This window comes from Scardinius erythrophthalmus, assembly GCF_964197995.2.
Source record: "Scardinius erythrophthalmus genome assembly, chromosome: 13".
NCBI classification, from domain to species: domain Eukaryota; kingdom Metazoa; phylum Chordata; class Actinopteri; order Cypriniformes; family Leuciscidae; genus Scardinius; species Scardinius erythrophthalmus.
In genome coordinates this window covers 16,019,955-16,031,593 of record NC_138233.1, presented here as the reverse complement: position 1 = coordinate 16,031,593, position 11,639 = coordinate 16,019,955, and positions in this window count along the sequence as shown.

Sequence of the window (11,639 nt, the reverse complement as noted above, 5' to 3'; positions counted from 1 at the left end):
GGTGACGTCACCCGTAGGTTTCTGAAGAGCTGGAAAAGCATTTTTGAAGCCTAAAGTGGGCGGAGCCGGCCTACGCCATCTTGGCCTTGCGTCACTCCCGGATACATACAACCGGCGTAGCGTCATAGAACGTCTCTGAAAAGGTTCACGCCCACTTTTAGGGGAAAACAATCCGGCGAGCGCCATACACAGTAACGGATTGAGGACGTGTACTAACCCTTACAAACATGTAATTTGTATTTAAACATTTTTTTTTTTTCACACAGTAGGCTACCCCTATTATGTATTTGTATTTAATTATTTTTTTCCACACAGTATTTTGTATTTTTTATTTTATTTTAAATACATTTCCATGTATTTATGCCCATCTCTGCCTGCCATCATCATCAATTTCGTGCTGTTATGGAAATATCATGAATTACGGATGATGCTATCGAAAGCTAAATCAGGCTAGTTGTATAGCTGGACAGAAACGTGCACTCAGTAGCTACTCTAAATATAAAGACACAATATTATACATTTAAAGATGTTAACTTATTAAAACCGTAGTAAAATCATTCACTGGCTACCTGGTGACTCGATGAGGTACGAGTAAATGTCCGGGTAAGCCACTGGGTGGGGTTGATAGACCAATTTGACGCTGGTAGAATGAAACGGGATATGTTTTTAAGTTGCCCAAATTAAGTTTATAAATGTATCGTTCACGCTCTATGGAAGGCAGGGTGGACATATAATTACTCAACGTATTTCATCTAAGTGATTTCTGAAGTTATACACGTCTGCCGGCTGTGTACGGACGTTGTTTTGTGCCGCTATTTTGTATTGAAGTCTATGGGAAGTCTGGTTTGTTTTCCCCTAAAAAGGGGCGGTTACAAAATTGACAGTTAAGTTCCCGGATGTGCCGGTTGTATGTATAACAGAAAATAGGCAAACAGGCGGGGCGTGAGTGTAGCTGAGGAGTATGGAGGGCATTTTCTGCCAAATTTAAATAAATTAAATGATTAAAATGAAAATTAAAACCAGATTAACGATTTCATTACAGAAAACAGTACGCAAAATATGTGACAAAATTGAGAATGAAATTAAATGATTTCATTTTCACAGCATTATCCCTGTCAAATTGAAAAATAAAATGCAATTGGTGATTTCACATTTCATTTTCACTAAAGTTTCGAGGCAAGACTGCCAATATTAAAATGAAAAGCCAAACGTGAAAAAGAAAGTACAAATGCAGTTTTTACAATGCTCTTTAGTAATGCTCACGCAATAATAGTGACACAATTCAAATACAAATGTAAATTTTCATTTCATTTTAATTCCTCTCTTATTTCACAGTTTGCATTTTCGTTTTCATTTTCAAAGACAACCTGTATGCAAATTATATGTTAATGAGTGGGTGTGGCTTATTCTAGTAACGGCGCTAAACACGCCTTCTGTAAAGCGAAGTCGTCGACGTCCCGTGTGCATGAGTTGAATGTGTGAAACGAAATTATTTAAATAATATTGTAATCGAGACGACGAGATATGGCGAAATCTGTCAGGGAGCTTTTGCGGGAAGCTGCCGCAGCATTAGAACATGGAAACACCCAGCCTGACCATGTTAGTTATGATGTTAGACTCAGACTAGACCATAATCGACGATGAGGTTCATTCATGTATTAGGCTGTTTTGGAAATTCAACTATTTGAGTGTACAGAAGTCTTAGTAACACAATTTCTACAACAATTATAGCCAGACATTAATACCCATAGCTTGCCTCTGCCAATTTTTCATATTCGCGTCGTGCGTAACAACGCCCTTCAGCCGTGACTTATTCAGAAACACTAGCCTGTATCTGTCCGCTGTTTAACTGTTACGTGTCTTTTTGTTATTTTAAGTTTGTGTACAAAAAGAATCACAATGCTGATTTTCATTTTCAGTAACAACTTCTGATCGAGAAAGCGAGTGTACCTGCATTTACAGTAGGCTAGATAGCATTTTCCTTCAGGTCAGTCCTATATTCATAATAAAAAATCAGTTTGAATGTCCGATGTGATATCTTGTACTTTTAACAGTTAATAGGGGTTGTCCGTGCCTAAAGTCATGTCAGTTCTATGTGTCAGTTGCGTCTTTATTCTCCGTGATCACAAGTTTGAGTCATTTCAAAAGTCTTCTCTACTGACTGACTGACTGACTCACTCATTAAGACAGTCTTTGTCTCCATCTAATGGAGAACTAATGTAACTTCTGTTGCTTTATGCTCAGGGACTATTTTTTTTTTTTTTCTCCAGCGGAAGGAATTGGCTTTTAGTGATTCATTTTACTTAATGAAAGTTGCATATACATATGTTTCGGGATTAATATTTGTATTGCGTGGTAGGCTAACCATTTTAGGCTAGTGCTGTATCTGAATAAGTCACGGCTGAAGGGCGTTGTTAGGCGCGACGCGAATATGAAAAACATTGGCTGAGTTCCTCGGTTAAAGCCAGTGGGTATTAATGTCTGGCTATAATTGTTGTAGAAACTGTGTTACTAAGACTTCTGTACACCCAAATAGTTGAATTTCCAAAACAGCCTAATACATGAATGAACCTCATCGTCGATTATGGTCTAGTCTGAGTCTAACATCATAACTAACATGGTCAGGCTGGGTGTTTCCATGTTCTAATGCTGCGGCAGCTTCCCGCAAAAGCTCCTTGGCAGATTTCGCCATCGCCATATCTCGTCGTCTCGATTACAATATTATTTAAATAATTTCGTTTCACACATTCAACTCATGCACACGGGACATCGACGACTTCGCTTTACAGAAGGCGTGTCTCAGCGCCGTTACTAGAATAAGTCACACCCACTCATTAACATATCATTTGCATGCATGTTGTCTTTGAAAATGAAAACGAAAACGCAAACTGTAAAATAAAAGAGGAATTAAAATGATAACGAAAATTTACATTTGTATTTGAATTGTGTCACTATTATTGCGTGAGCATTACTAAAGAGCATTGTAAAAACTGCATTTGTACTTTCTTTTTCACATTTGGCTTTTCATTTTAATATTGGCAGTCTTGCCTCGAAACTTTAGTGAAAATGAAATGTGAAATCACCAATTGCATTTTATTTTTCAATTTGAGAGGGATAATGCTGTGAAAATGAAATAATTTAATTTCATTCTCAATTTGTCAAATTTTTTGCATACAGTTTTCTGTAATGAAATCGTTAATCTGGTTTTAATTTTAATTTTAATCATTTAATTTATTTATTTAAATTTGGCAGAAAATGCCTTCCATGGAGCCTGGCTATCTGAAATCACCTAGCTGACGTGATCGAGATAGCTGATGATGTAAAGCCAATTAAACGTTCCTATTTTTGCCCTTTGAAATATTATAATAGTTAAAAGACATGGCAACAAGTGAGACTTCGAGAGTGTTTGTGTGTGATAGTGATTCATACATGTCCGTCACTCTTTCATGGTCCGTCAGCGCGGCATTGCTCAAGTTCGTAGAGAGCTTATTCAGTCCATTTAAAATTCTGATTTTGGCCGTCTCTCAAATTGGTTAAACCATAGATATATTGCCTTTGAAGTGCAAGTAAATGCGCTAGAAAATCCGTGCTCATTTATGTGCATTTATTGCATGGACGGAGAAAGCGCCGACGCCTGAATGATTTCATCTGACGGTACATAAGCATATTATAATCCATCTGTTCCGTGAGAGCAGAATGAACGAGCATGTATTGACGTTTTAAATTTGAAAATCCCAAAAAGCAACGAAATTGTCAGACATCCATTAGTGCAGGTTCACGGAGGAAAACAACTGAAATACAGCGCTGGTTGTTCTCTCGAACGATATTGACGGAATCCAAAGACGTGGGCTTTGTACCCAAGTATTACATTGTATGAAATAATCCCGAAAAAAAGCACAAACACTGCAGAGATGGCAAGTTCAGCAGCTAACATTTGCTGAGGTGAAGTTACGACTAGTAACAGCAGACAAACGGCTAGCACTGACAGCGGCAATCCATCTGTCACTCAAGTGGCCACTGGCCACACCCTTAAATTTAAATATTAATCAACTAAACTAGTGGTTCTCAACGGGGGCGGTACCGCCCCCCAGGGGGCGTTCAGAGAACAACGGGGGGCGTTGGAAGCAAGATTTTTGAAAGGGGGGCGTTCACGTGTTAATGGGGGGCGTTCACAAATTTTTTAATTTTTTCATTTTAAGCATTTAGTAGTTGTAATAAACACTGTAAGTGGGCTATTTAAAAAGCGTTAGGACTATGTTTTTGTTAAATTATGTTGTAAAACATGCGCATTGCGCAGAGTGTGATATCATATTGTGCGCATCTATGGTGCGCGTGAAAGAATACCTCAGCAGCGCTAAAAAAAAAAAAAAAAAAAAAACATTCGTCCGCACCCGCTCTGACCGCAAGTCCACCGTCAGTGTAGTAGGTAGGCACTAGGCATGTTTTTTGTGTTCATTTCTATTGCATTACGATTGAAAGCAGTATCAATAATGTAAAAAACATGATGTGCAGTCAAGTTGTGTATATGCTGTGAGTGTTCTCACTGCGCGCGCTTGTTGTGATTCGAGGAGTTATGACGAGTTGTATTTTGACGACTTGATATTATTTCTTATTCAAAAGTTTAGAATGCCTAACATTCTAAAATCTTCCAGTTTTATGCGACATGTAGCCTATCGTTACTTTTGCAACGACTCTATTATTTTTCCAGTCATAGACCAGCGCTCAAGCACTGACTAGAATCCAGCGCTGATAAGAATCAGCATTCACGAGCTCAAAAATGTGTTTGGCGCTGCAACAATCCGGTGGTGCTGAGAATCCAGCACTTACAGTACTAGAATCAAAGGTATGGAAAGTTGACAAGCCATTAAAAAGTATTGACTTAAGAAACACATATTTTTTCAAATATTTTAAATAAATCATGTTCCCATTCACTCTGGCGACGAATTTTAAAATTAATTAAACTGTATTCTATTTATAAGGTAAAACTTTTACATTTTTAGGCATTAACTAATTCAAATCCCAAATGCCAAAATGTTTTCTTTGTTCACCAAGTAATTTACTGGTCGGGCATTATTAACTCACAGTAAGGAGAAAATAACAATTTGATGGATAATTTAAATATATTCTGCAATCACATTTTAGTAATGTATTCATTCCGCCATCACATCTGAGCAGGAAACACTGCTTGGGTAGTTTCAAGATATACAAATAATTAATAATACAATAATAATGTAATTGTTCATATGTGTTTATTCTTGTTAGAAGATTTTTTTTACTGATTATGAACACAAATTAATCACAACAAACCAAATTAATTGTAATTGTATTAATTATACCAGAAAACAAAACAAGAAAGAAAACAAGAAAACAAGAAAACAAGCTGATACCATGGTATTTTAGGCCTACAATTCTAACATAATTTTTCATGAAAAATCAAGATTTTATTTATTTATTTTTCGAAAGTAAGGTTAATGTATGCAGCTTCTTGCAATACTCTTCTAAATGCGTAATAAAACCTAAGTGCAAACATTACCGCTTTAATGACCATCCTTTATATTTCAGTGCATTTGTTCTACAATATATGGCTATTACTGTCATGGGATTAATTTTATAACTATTATTATGTAGTAGTGGAATGTAGACAGACACAACTAAAAGAGGTTTAAATTTTTCTTTGTACACTGAATATGGGTTGGCACTTTTAATTTTGAACTCTCAAAGTGCACCAGATTGATGAATTTAACATTAAAATGCACAAAATTTTCTTACGGGGGGGCATGCCCCCGGACCCCCCTAGAAGGCCTGAGGTCCACTCACCAGAGATTTACCAAAATCCTGTGAGAAATACTGGTATTGCTATGTCAATGCAATTTATAACTTTTTTTGCGGGGGGGATGAATCACTGTTGAGTATAGTTCAGTTGTATTAACAAAAGACAATTTTGCACTTATTTCATCTATTAACTCTCACTCATTCCTGCTCGCTCAGTAGTTTGGGGGTGGGGGGCGTTCAGGGACCTGGATATTGGATAGGGGGCGCTGGCCCAAAAAAGGTTGAGAACCACTGAACTAAACGGACGAGTTATAAAATAATTCACCCCCCTCACAGTTGTTATGAAGGGCAAAATTAGCTGTATAGACCAAAGCCACATAGAGATCCAGGCTGTAAACATATTTTTTTCTGCTGTAAAGTTGGTAATTTTAACATGAGGGAGATACAGATTTGACTCACTTCTGCAGCCAGGCCAAGCGGCCAGTTAATGAATTGCAGTTTAACTCACTTCCATGTTGGTTTCAAGAGAGAGACGGGGAGGTTGCCGCTTGTACGTGACGCACTGCAGCCACAACAGCGCTGAATGAAAGATGATCTGCTTTTATGTAATTTTTCCTTTTTTACATTTGTTAGCTATGGCATGAAATATCTGATATTCCGATTGTCAAATATATAAAACGCTATATATATATATATATATATATATATATATATATATATATATATATATATATATATATATATATATATATATATATATATATATATATAAAACGCAAAGTATTGCAAGAAAAAGGCTAAATGAATGCGATCTTAAGACAATTTTTTAAATAGGTCTACTCGATGGGCTGGATTAAACAGCCTAATACATTCTTATTATACATTTATTACAGTGTAATAATACATTGTGAAATTATACCTTTATTACAGTATAATAATACACTGTGCTATTATACCTTTATTGTATAATACATTGTGTTATTATACATTTATTACAATGTAATAATACACTGTGCTATTATACCTTTATTACAGTATAATACAATGTGTAATTATACCTTTATTACAGTATAATAATACATTGTGTTATTATATAACTTTATTACACTGTAATAATACATTCTTATTATACATTTATTACAGTCCCATAATACATTGTGAAATTATACCTTTATTACAGTGTAATAACACATTGTGGTATTATACCTTTATTACAGTGTAATAATACATTGTGTTATTATACATTTATTACAATGTAATAATACATTGTGTTATTATACATTTATTACAATGTAATAATACACTGTGCTATTATACCTTTATTACAGTATAATACATTGTGTAATTATACTTTTATTACAGAATAATAATACACTGTGTTATTATATAACTTTATTACAGTGTAATAATACATTGTGAAATTATACCTTTATTACAGTGTAATAACACATTGTGGTATTATACCTTTATTACAGTGTAATAATACATTGTGTTATTATACATTTATTACAATGTAATAATACACTGTGCTATTATACCTTTATTACAGTATAATACATTGTGTAATTATACCTTTATTACAGTATAATAATACATTGTGTTATTATATAACTTTATTACACTGTAATAATATATTCTTATTATACATTTATTACAGTCCCATAATACATTGTGAAATTATACCTTTATTACAGTGTAATAATACACTGTGTTATTATACCTTTATTACAGTGTAATAATACATTCTTATAATACCTTTATTACAGTGTAATAATACATTGTGTTATTATACATTTATTACAATGTAATAATACATTGTGCTATTATACCTTTATTACAGTGTAATAATACACTGTGCTATTATACATTTATTACAGTGTAATAATACATTGTGTTATTATACATTTATTACAATGTAATAATACATTGTGTTATTATACATTTATTACAATGTAATAATACACTGTGCTATTATACCTTTATTACAGTATAATACATTGTTTAATTATACCTTTATTACAGTATAATAAAACATTGTATTATTATATAACTTTATTACATTGTAATAATACATTCTTATTATACATTTATTACAGTATAATAATACATTGTGAAATTATACCTTTATTACAGTATAATAATACACTGTGCTATTATACCTTTATTACATTGTGCTATTATACATTTATTACAGTCCCATAATACATTGTGAAATTATACCTTTATTACAGTGTAATAATACATTGTGTTATTATACATTTATTACAATGTAATAATACATTGTGTTATTATACATTTATTACAATGTAATAATACACTGTGCTATTATACCTTTATTACAGTATAATACATTGTTTAATTATACCTTTATTACAGTATAATAAAACATTGTGTTATTATATAACTTTATTACAGTGTAATAATACATTCTTATTATACATTTATTACAGTATAATAATACATTGTGAAATTATACCTTTATTACAGTATAATAATACACTGTGCTATTATACCTTTATTACAGTGTAATAATACATTGTGTTATTATACATTTATTTCAATGTAATAATACATTGTGTTATTATACATTTATTACAATGTAATAATACACTGTGTTATTATACCTTTATTACAGTGTAATGATGCATTGTGTTATTATACATTTATTACAATGTAATAATACATTGTGTTATTATACATTTATTACAATGTAATAATACACTGTGCTATTATACCTTTATTACAGTATAATACATTGTGTAATTATACCTTTATTACAGTATAATAATACATTGTGTTATTATATAACTTTATTACAGTGTAATAATACATTCTTATTATACATTTATTACAGTCCCATAATACATTGTGAAATTATACCTTTATTACAGTGTAATAATACATTGTTTTATTATACCTTTATTACAGTGTAATAATACATTGTTATTATACCTTTATTACAGTGTAATAATACATTATGTTATTATACATTTATAACATTGTAATAATACATTGTGTTATTATACATTTATTACAGTATAATAATACATTGTGAAATTATACCTTTATTACAATGTAATAATACATTGTGTAATTATACATTTATTACAATGTAATAATACATTGTGTTATTATACATTTATTACAATGTAATAATACACTGTGCTATTATACCTTTATTACAGTATAATACATTGTTTAATTATACCTTTATTACAGTATAATAAAACATTGTGTTATTATATAACTTTATTACAGTGTAATAATACATTCTTATTATACATTTATTACAGTATAATAATACATTGTGAAATTATACCTTTATTACAGTATAATAATACACTGTGCTATTATACCTTTATTACAGTGTAATAATACATTGTGTTATTATACATTTATTTCAATGTAATAATACATTGTGTTATTATACATTTATTACAATGTAATAATACACTGTGTTATTATACCTTTATTACAGTGTAATGATGCATTGTGTTATTATACATTTATTACAATGTAATAATACATTGTGTTATTATACATTTATTAAAGTCCCATAATACATTGTGAAATTACACCTTTATTACAGTGTAATAATACATTGTTTTATTATACCTTTATTACAGTGTAATAATACATTGTTATTATACCTTTATTACAGTGTAATAATACATTATGTTATTATACATTTATAACATTGTAATAATACATTGTGTTATTATACATTTATTACAGTATAATAATACATTGTGAAATTATAACTTTATTACAATGTAATAATACATTGTCTAATTATACATTTATTACAATGTAATACATTGTGTTATTATACATTTATTACAATGTAATAATACATTGTGTTATTATACCTTTATTACAGTGTAATAATACATTGTGTTATTATATAACTTTATTACAGTGTAATAATACATTCTTATTATACATTTATTACAGTATAATAATACATTGTGAAATTATACCTTTATTACAGTATAATAATACACTGTGCTATTATACCTTTATTACAGTGTAATAATACATTGTGTTATTATACATTTATTACAATGTAATAATACATTGTGTTATTATACATTTATTACAATGTAATAATACATTGTGTTATTATACATTTATTAAAGTCCCATAATACATTGTGAAATTATACCTTTATTACAGTGTAATAATACATTGTTATTATACCTTTATTACAGTGTAATAATACATTGTTATTATACCTTTATTACAGTGTAATAATACATTATGTTATTATACATTTATAACATTGTAATAATACATTGTGTTATTATACATTTATTACAGTATAATAATACATTGTGAAATTATACCTTTATTACAATGTAATAATACATTGTGTAATTATACATTTATTACAAAGTAATAATACATTGTGTTATTATACATTTATTACAATGTAATAATACATTGTGTTATTATACATTTATTACAATGTAATAATACACTGTGCTATTATACCTTTATTACAGTATAATACATTGTTTAATTATACCTTTATTACAGTATAATAATACATTGTGAAATTATACCCTTATTACAGTATAATAATACACTGTGCTATTATACCTTTATTACAGTGTAATAATACATTGTGTTATTATACATTTATTTCAATGTAATAATACATTGTGTTATTATACATTTATTACAATGTAATAATACATTGTGTTATTATACATTTATTTCAATGTAATAATACATTGTGTTATTATACATTTATTACAGTGTAATAATACATTGTGTTATTATATAACTTTATTACAGTGTAATAATACATTCTTATTATACATTTATTACAGTATAATAATACATTGTGAAATTATACCTTTATTACAGTATAATAATACACTGTGCTATTATACCTTTATTACAGTGTAATAATACATTGTGTTATTATACATTTATTACAATGTAATAATACATTGTGTTATTATACATTTATTACAATGTAATAATACATTGTGTTATTATACATTTATTAAAGTCCCATAATACATTGTGAAATTATACCTTTATTACAGTGTAATAATACATTGTTATTATACCTTTATTACAGTGTAATAATACATTGTTATTATACCTTTATTACAGTGTAATAATACATTATGTTATTATACATTTATAACATTGTAATAATACATTGTGTTATTATACATTTATTACAGTATAATAATACATTGTGAAATTATACCTTTATTACAATGTAATAATACATTGTGTAATTATACATTTATTACAAAGTAATAATACATTGTGTTATTATACATTTATTACAATGTAATAATACATTGTGTTATTATACATTTATTACAATGTAATAATACACTGTGCTATTATACCTTTATTACAGTATAATACATTGTTTAATTATACCTTTATTACAGTATAATAAAACATTGTGTTATTATATAACTTTATTACAGTGTAATAATACATTCTTATTATACATTTATTACAGTATAATAATACATTGTGAAATTATACCCTTATTACAGTATAATAATACACTGTGCTATTATACCTTTATTACAGTGTAATAATACATTGTGTTATTATACATTTATTTCAATGTAATAATACATTGTGTTATTATACATTTATTACAATGTAATAATACATTGTGTTATTATACATTTATTTCAATGTAATAATACATTGTGTTATTATACATTTATTACAATGTAATAATACACTGTGTTATTATACCTTTATTACAGTGTAATGATGCATTGTGTTATTATACATTTATTACAATGTAATAATACATTGTGTTATTATACATTTATTAAAGTCCCATAATACATTGTGAAATTATACCTTTATTACAGTGT